The sequence below is a fragment of the Triticum aestivum genome, chromosome 7D (assembly GCF_018294505.1).
Source record: "Triticum aestivum cultivar Chinese Spring chromosome 7D, IWGSC CS RefSeq v2.1, whole genome shotgun sequence".
NCBI classification, from domain to species: domain Eukaryota; kingdom Viridiplantae; phylum Streptophyta; class Magnoliopsida; order Poales; family Poaceae; genus Triticum; species Triticum aestivum.
Genome location: NC_057814.1, coordinates 232,926,307 through 232,933,084, shown reverse-complemented (window position 1 = coordinate 232,933,084; position 6,778 = coordinate 232,926,307). Strand labels below are relative to the sequence as shown.

Sequence of the window (6,778 nt, the reverse complement as noted above, 5' to 3'; positions counted from 1 at the left end):
TACATATTGAGCATCAAGATCTATAGAGATAGATCAAGACGCTTGATAAGTTTTTTCAATGAGTACATACCTTGACAAGATTTTGAAGTAGTTCAAAATGGAATAGTCAAAGAAAGAGTTCTTGCCTGTGTTACAAGGTGTGAAATTGAGTAAGACTCAAAACCCGACCACGGCAGAAGATAGAAAGAGAATGAAAGTCATTCCCTATGCCTCAGCCATAGATTCTATAAAGTATGACATGTTGGGTACCAGATCTATTGTATACCCTACACTGAGTTTGGCAAGGGAGTACAATAGTGATCTAGGAGTAGATCACTGAACAACGGTCAAAATTATCCTTAGTAGTATAAGGATATGTTTCTCAATTATGGAGGTGACAAAAGGTTCGTCGTAAAGAGTTATGTCGATGCAAACTTTGACACCGATCTGGATGACTCTAAGTCTCGATCTAGATACATACTGAAAGTGGGAGCAGTTAGCTAGAGTAGCTCCGAGCAGAGCATTGTAGACATAGAAATTTGCAAAATACATACGGATCTGAATATGGCAGACCCGTTGACTAAATTTCTCTCACAAGCAAAACAAGATCACACCTTAGTACTCTTTGGGTGTTAATCACATAGCGATGTGAACTAGATTATTGACTCTAGTAAACCCTTTGGGTGTTGGTCACATAACGACGTGAACTGTGGGTGTTAATCACATGGTGATGTGAACTATTGATGTTAAATCACATGGCGATGTGATCTAGATTATTGACTCTGGTGCAAGTGGGAGACTGAAGGAAATATGCCCTAGAGGAAATAATAAAGTTATTATTTATTTCCTTATTTCATGATAAATGTTTATTATTCATGCTAGAATTGTATTAACCGGAAACTTAGTACATGTGTGAATACATAGACAAACAGAGTGTCACTAGTATGCCTCTACTTGACTAGCTCGTTGAATCAAAGATGGTTAAGTTTCCTAGCCATAGACATGAGTTGTCATTTGATTAACGGGATCACATCATCAGAGAATGATGTGATTGACTTGACCCATTCCGTTAGCTTAGCACTTGATCGTTTAGTATGTTTCTATTGCTTTCTTCATGACTTATACATGTTCCTATGACTATGAGATTATGCAACTCCCGAATACCGGAGGAACACTTTGTGTGCTACCAAGCGTCACAATGTGACTGGGTGATTATAAAGGTGCTCTACAGGTGTCTCCGATGGTACTTGTTGAGTTGGCATAGATCGAGATTAGGATTTGTCACTCCGATTGTCGGAGAGGTATCTTTGGGCCCTCTCGGTAATGCACATCACTATAAGCCTTGCAAGCAATGTGACTAATAAGTTAGTTGCGGGATGATGCATTACGGAACGAGTAAAGAGACTTGCCGGTAACGAGATTGAACTAGGTATTGAGATACCGACGATCGAATCTCGGGCAAGTAACATACCGATGACAAAGGGAACAACGTATGTTGTTATGCGGTTTGACCGATAAAGATCTTCGTAGAATATGTAGGAGCCAATATGAGCATCCAGGTTCCGCTATTGGTTATTGACCAGAGACGTGTCTCGGTCATGTCTACATAGTTCTCGAACCCGTATGGTCCGCACGCTTAACGTTTGGTGACGATTTGTATTATGAGTTTATGTGTTTTGATGTACCGAAGGTAGTTCGGAGTTCCGGATGAGATCTGGGACATGACGAGGAGTCTCGAAATGGTCGAGACGTAAAGATCGATATATTGGACGACTATATTCGGACTTCGGAAAGGTTCCGAGTGATTCGGGTATTTTTCGGAGTACCGGAGAGTTACGGGAATTCGTCGGGGAGTATATGGGCCTTATTGGGCTTTAGGGGAAAGAGAGAGGGGAGGCTGCGCGCCCCCCAAGGCTTAGACCAAATTGGACTAGGGGGAGGGGCGGCGCACCCTCCTTCTTCTCTTCTCTTTTCCCTTTCCTTCTCTCCTACTCCTACTACTTGGAAGGGCTCCTAGTTCTACTAGGAAAGGGGGAATCCTACTCCCGGTGGGAGTAGGACTCCCCTAGGGCACGCCATAAAGAGGGCACGCCATACGGGGAGGGGGGCACCCCTTGGAGACACAACAATTGATCATTGATCTCTTAGCCGTGTGCGGTGCCCCCCTCCACCATAATCCACCTCGGTCATATCGTAGCGGTGCTTAGGCGAAGCCCTGCGTCGGTAGCAACATCATCACCGTCATCACGCCGTCGTGCTGACGGAACTCTCCCGCAAAGCTCTGCTGGATCGGAGTTCGTGGGACGTCATCGAGCTGAACGTGTGCTGAACTCGGAGGTGACGTGCGTTCGTTACTTGGATCGGTCGGATCGTGAAGACGTACGACTACATCAACCACGTTGTCATAACGCTTCCGCTTTCGGTCTACGAGGGTACGTGGACACACTCTCCCCTCTCGTTGCTATGCATCACCATGATCTTGCGTGTGCGTATGATTTTTTTTTGAAATTACTACGTTCCCCAACAGAGATCAACAGGACGTTCATAGTAATCATCCCTAAGGTACAGAACCCAATATTTCTGTCTCAGTTTCGTCCTATAAGCTTGTGCAACGTAATTTACAAAATCGCTTCAAAAGTACTTGCTAACCGTCTGAAGCAGATTCTCCCGGAAATTATCTCTGAAGAACAGTCGGCCTTTGTGCCAGGTCGCTTGATCACGGACAATGTTATTACGGCATATGAGTGCCTTCATTTCATGAAAAATAGCAAAAGCAAGAAAAATGGTCATTCTGCATTAAAGCTAGATACTATATGATGAAAGCGTATGACCATGTGGAGTGGGTATATTTGGAGGCTATTATGAAGAAACTTGGTTTTTGTAACTACTTCGTCAAGCAAGTTATGAGAGGGGTGTCCTTCATTACCTTTTCTTTATTGTTTAATGGAAGTCGTAGCCAGGAGATTTCTCCGGCACGAGGCATTAGGCAGGGGGATCCCATCTCACCCTACCTGTTCTTATTGGCAGCTGAGGGACTATCATGTATGATGAAGAAAGTGAGGATGGATCTTTTGAGGACATCAAAATTGTGCCCTCGGCGCCAAAAGTTGATCACCTCCTTTTTGCTGACGATTGTCTGCTCTTTAGTAGGGCGACGACGGAACATTCGGAGATTTTGAACAACATTCTGATGGCATACTGTCAAGCTTCTGGGCAGCGCATAAATCACGACAAGTCATCCATTTATTTCGGGAAAGGTTGTCCCGCTTCTTGTAGAGATATGGTAAAGGGTATTTTGGATATCCAGAAAGAATCATTATGTGAGAGATATTTGGGGCTCCCTTCGGATGTGGGGCGCCCAAAGAATGGTGTGTTTGCTTATTTGAAAGATAGTGTGGAAGAATGTGCAAGGATGGATGGAACGGTGCCTTGCGGGAAGTGGCAAGGAGATTCTTATCAAGTCAGTGGTGCAAGCAATACCAACGTACTCCATGGCTCTATTCAAGTTACCGAGAGGTCTATGTCAGCATATTACAACAATGGTTCGTAAGTTTTGGTGGGGGAGTAAAGCAGGTGAGAGGAAGACGGCATGGGTGTCATGGGAAACTATGTGCATGCCGAAATACAAGGGAGGTTTAGGGTTCCGTGATATGGAAATTTTTAACCTTGCTCTTCTGGCGCGTCAGGCATGGAGATTACTTAAGGAACCAGATACCCTAAGTGCTCGTATTCTTAAGTCGGTCTACTTCCCCTGCTCCGACATTCTATCAACTGAGGTAGGATCGCGGCCGTCCCAAATATGGCGGTCCATCTGTGAAGGACATGATATACTCTGTACAGGGCTGATCAAGCGAATAGGAGATGGTGCAGACACCAACATATGGAATGATAATTGGTTATCAAGGAACTTTAATATGAGGCGAATATGTACTGTATCTGCTAATCCTCCTTCACAAGTTTTGGAGCTCATAGTGCATGCAACCAAGTCATGGAACGAGCAAGCACTTGAGGAGCACCTTCTGCCCATGGATACAGAAATTGTAAGGCAAATCCCATTAAGCCACAAGGCGCAGCAAGACTTTTATGCTTGGTAATATGAAAGAAGCGGCTCCTTCTCTGTTCACTCATGCTACCGACTAGTGGTAGAAACTAAGTATAGGAGGGAAGCCTGGCTCAACGGCGAGTCGATCAATTCGGATACGGCTCAGCAAGAGAGAAGCTGGAAGCAGCTTTGGGGCGTGAGGGTTCCAGCCAAGATCCGTGTGTTTGCTTGGCGACTGGCACGGGCGTCGTTACCTACGGGGCAGGAAAGGGAGAGAAGGCACATGACCGACGAAGCATTATGTCCGATCTGCAAAGCAGCAGTTGACTCGTGGCGACATGCACTACTGGATTGCAACATGGCCAAGAGTGTGTGGTCTCTACATGATGATGACTCTGCTCCCTGTTTATGGTGATGAGAGTTCAGATCCCAAGTTGTGGCTTTTTAATTTGTGTAACACACTTAGCAAGGATAAATTTGTTTCGGTTCTTGTGACATTATGGGCAATATGGTGGGCACACAGAAAGGCCATCCATGAGCAAGAATTCCACGGCCCGTTATCTACACATCAGTTCATTGAGAAGTATCTACACGATCTCGAGGAGATTCCAGCGAGACCTTCAGTTATCAGGTCTACAAGGCATCCGGCACCGGGGAATAGTACGGCCTGGATACCGCCGGAAGCAGGTGAGGTGAAGTTGAACGTTGACAGGGCAGTACTAAATCATCCAACACCGGGGCGGTGGGCGTTGTTTGCCGTAACGAGGTTGGTCATTTTATTGGCGCCTCAGCGGTAGTTTTTAAGGGTATCACCGAGCCCTCGACACTCGAAGCGTGTGCATGCAGGGAGGCCCTCGCCCTCGCCGAGGATTTGGTCGTGAACAAAGTTCGCATTGCATCGGACTGTCTGAGAGTCATAAACGACCTGAAGAATCCAGGCCATCTCGGGGAGTATTGCATGATTGTGCAGGAGATTAACGACAAGAAGCGGAATTTCCAGAGCTGTGAGCTCATCCACGAGCATCGCGCCAATAATGGTGAGGCACATAGACTAGCTAGAATGGCTACTACTCTTGAGAGTGATCGACATGTGTGGCTCATTGATCCTCCGGATCACCTTTGTATCCCTTTGAATTTTGACACATGAAATAAAGCGCGGTGTTCTTCTAAAAAAACAAGCATCAAGAAATCATGGCACAAACTTTCGGCCGGTCGGCTGCTAGCCATCCGATCTGAAAGTCGTGAACCATCAGATCTCACGTCCTCTTTCTTTCCCTTCCCTATCCTTCTTCCCCGCAAGCACAAGGAAACAAAAAACGCAACGAGCGCCATCGATTCATGCCCACACGACCCCAAGGCTTCGCTGGTTCCCCAATGCTCGTTGCTCGCCGTCATCGTTCGCGGGTTGCGGCAGAAAAAGCAACGCCACTTTGAAAAGCAAAACACATGGTTCTAGCAAAAAAATGATATGCCTCCAGCAAACAATAAAGTGGTTGCAGCAAAAATGCTATGATTCCAGCGAAAATACATTGATATGGTTCCAGCAAAAAACACACGTGGTTCCAACAAAAAATGATATAGCTCTAGCAAAAATGAAAATAACAATGCAGAAAAAAAGCATGGTGCCGCCGTCATAGCCGCCCCAGCACCATCCTTGCCGATTGTAGCAAGTCAAAATGCTGGTTCCAACAAAAAAACTGTGCGGCAAAAATCATGGCACCCGCCGCCTTGCTTGTCCTGTGCTATCCTCTCCTCAGCAAATTGAGAAAATGGTTCTAGCAAAAACCGAAGGGGTTCTAGCAAAAATAAAAAAAGACAGCAACTTACCACAGCCACCGTTGTCGCCGGCCATCACCATCCTCGCAGGTTGAAGCAAATCCCCATGCCGGTTCCAGCACCACATTCTCACCGGGGCTAGCGCGTTTCCTCCGCGCGTTGCTGTCGATCTGAGGGCGCAAACAGCCTCCACCGCATGCCGGCCGCTCCATGCGCACAGCTCACCGCGGGCGCGGGCGCAGCTCCCCGCTTGTGTCGGCTCCGGCGTCCCTTAGCCGCAGTCACCGGTGCTGGGATTCCGGGGATTCGGAGACAGAGAGGAACAACGGCAGGGAAGAAATGGATACATACTCGCGTGAGGGTGGGGATAAGGTTTCCATGAAGAGGGGTGGTCAAGCGGTCGGGTGTGTCCAGGTACGTGCGCGTTGCGCGACGAGGGGACCAGCCCAGTTTCGGCAGGCTGCCGAACCCAAACATTTCCCTTGTTTTTTCGACAAAGCGTGCACTTTATTAACTCAAATGAAGCATTAAGAACCTAAATAAATAAATAAGGTCGCAACCTTCCTCGCAAAGCGTTTTTTACGTAAAGAGGCGATTCCTCGGGCGACTAGGTTTTTCGCTGGTCCGCCGCCAGCCGCCTCCTCGGCGACGGCGCGGGGGCCGCCGTTTTGCTGTCCCAGGTCGATGCCCTGAACCGTCGTCGTTGGTTCTCTCTCTCCACTACGAGTTCATGGTCGCCTTAGGTCGCCCGTAGTAGGATCAAATTTCCTACCTGAACGTCTTAATCAGGTCAGTTTGTTGTGCATGAGAGAGTGAGTTTTCGTGGGGGTTTTGTTTGCCCTTCTCAGATTGGTTGAGGTGAAAATCGGAAGCCCTTACATCAAGGTGGACTGGTGAAGTGTGCTCTGATAGTGCCCTAATCCCTGAGAATAACACACCCAACGATACATCAGTGACTCCTCCAGAGGGTGACCGCTGGGA

The 6,778-nt window shown here is 47.2% G+C and overlaps 1 long non-coding RNA gene across 1 annotated transcript; it reads right to left on the bottom strand.

The window, feature by feature from the left end:
* Positions 1 to 5,474: 5,474 nt before the first annotated feature.
* On the bottom strand, positions 5,475 to 6,152 carry LOC123169683 (uncharacterized). The gene is made up of 2 exons (XR_006484920.1): positions 5,849 to 6,152; positions 5,475 to 5,758 (listed from the first exon to the last, which is right to left on the bottom strand). It is a non-coding gene; the product is annotated as an uncharacterized lncRNA (long non-coding RNA).
* Positions 6,153 to 6,778: the final 626 nt, after the last annotated feature.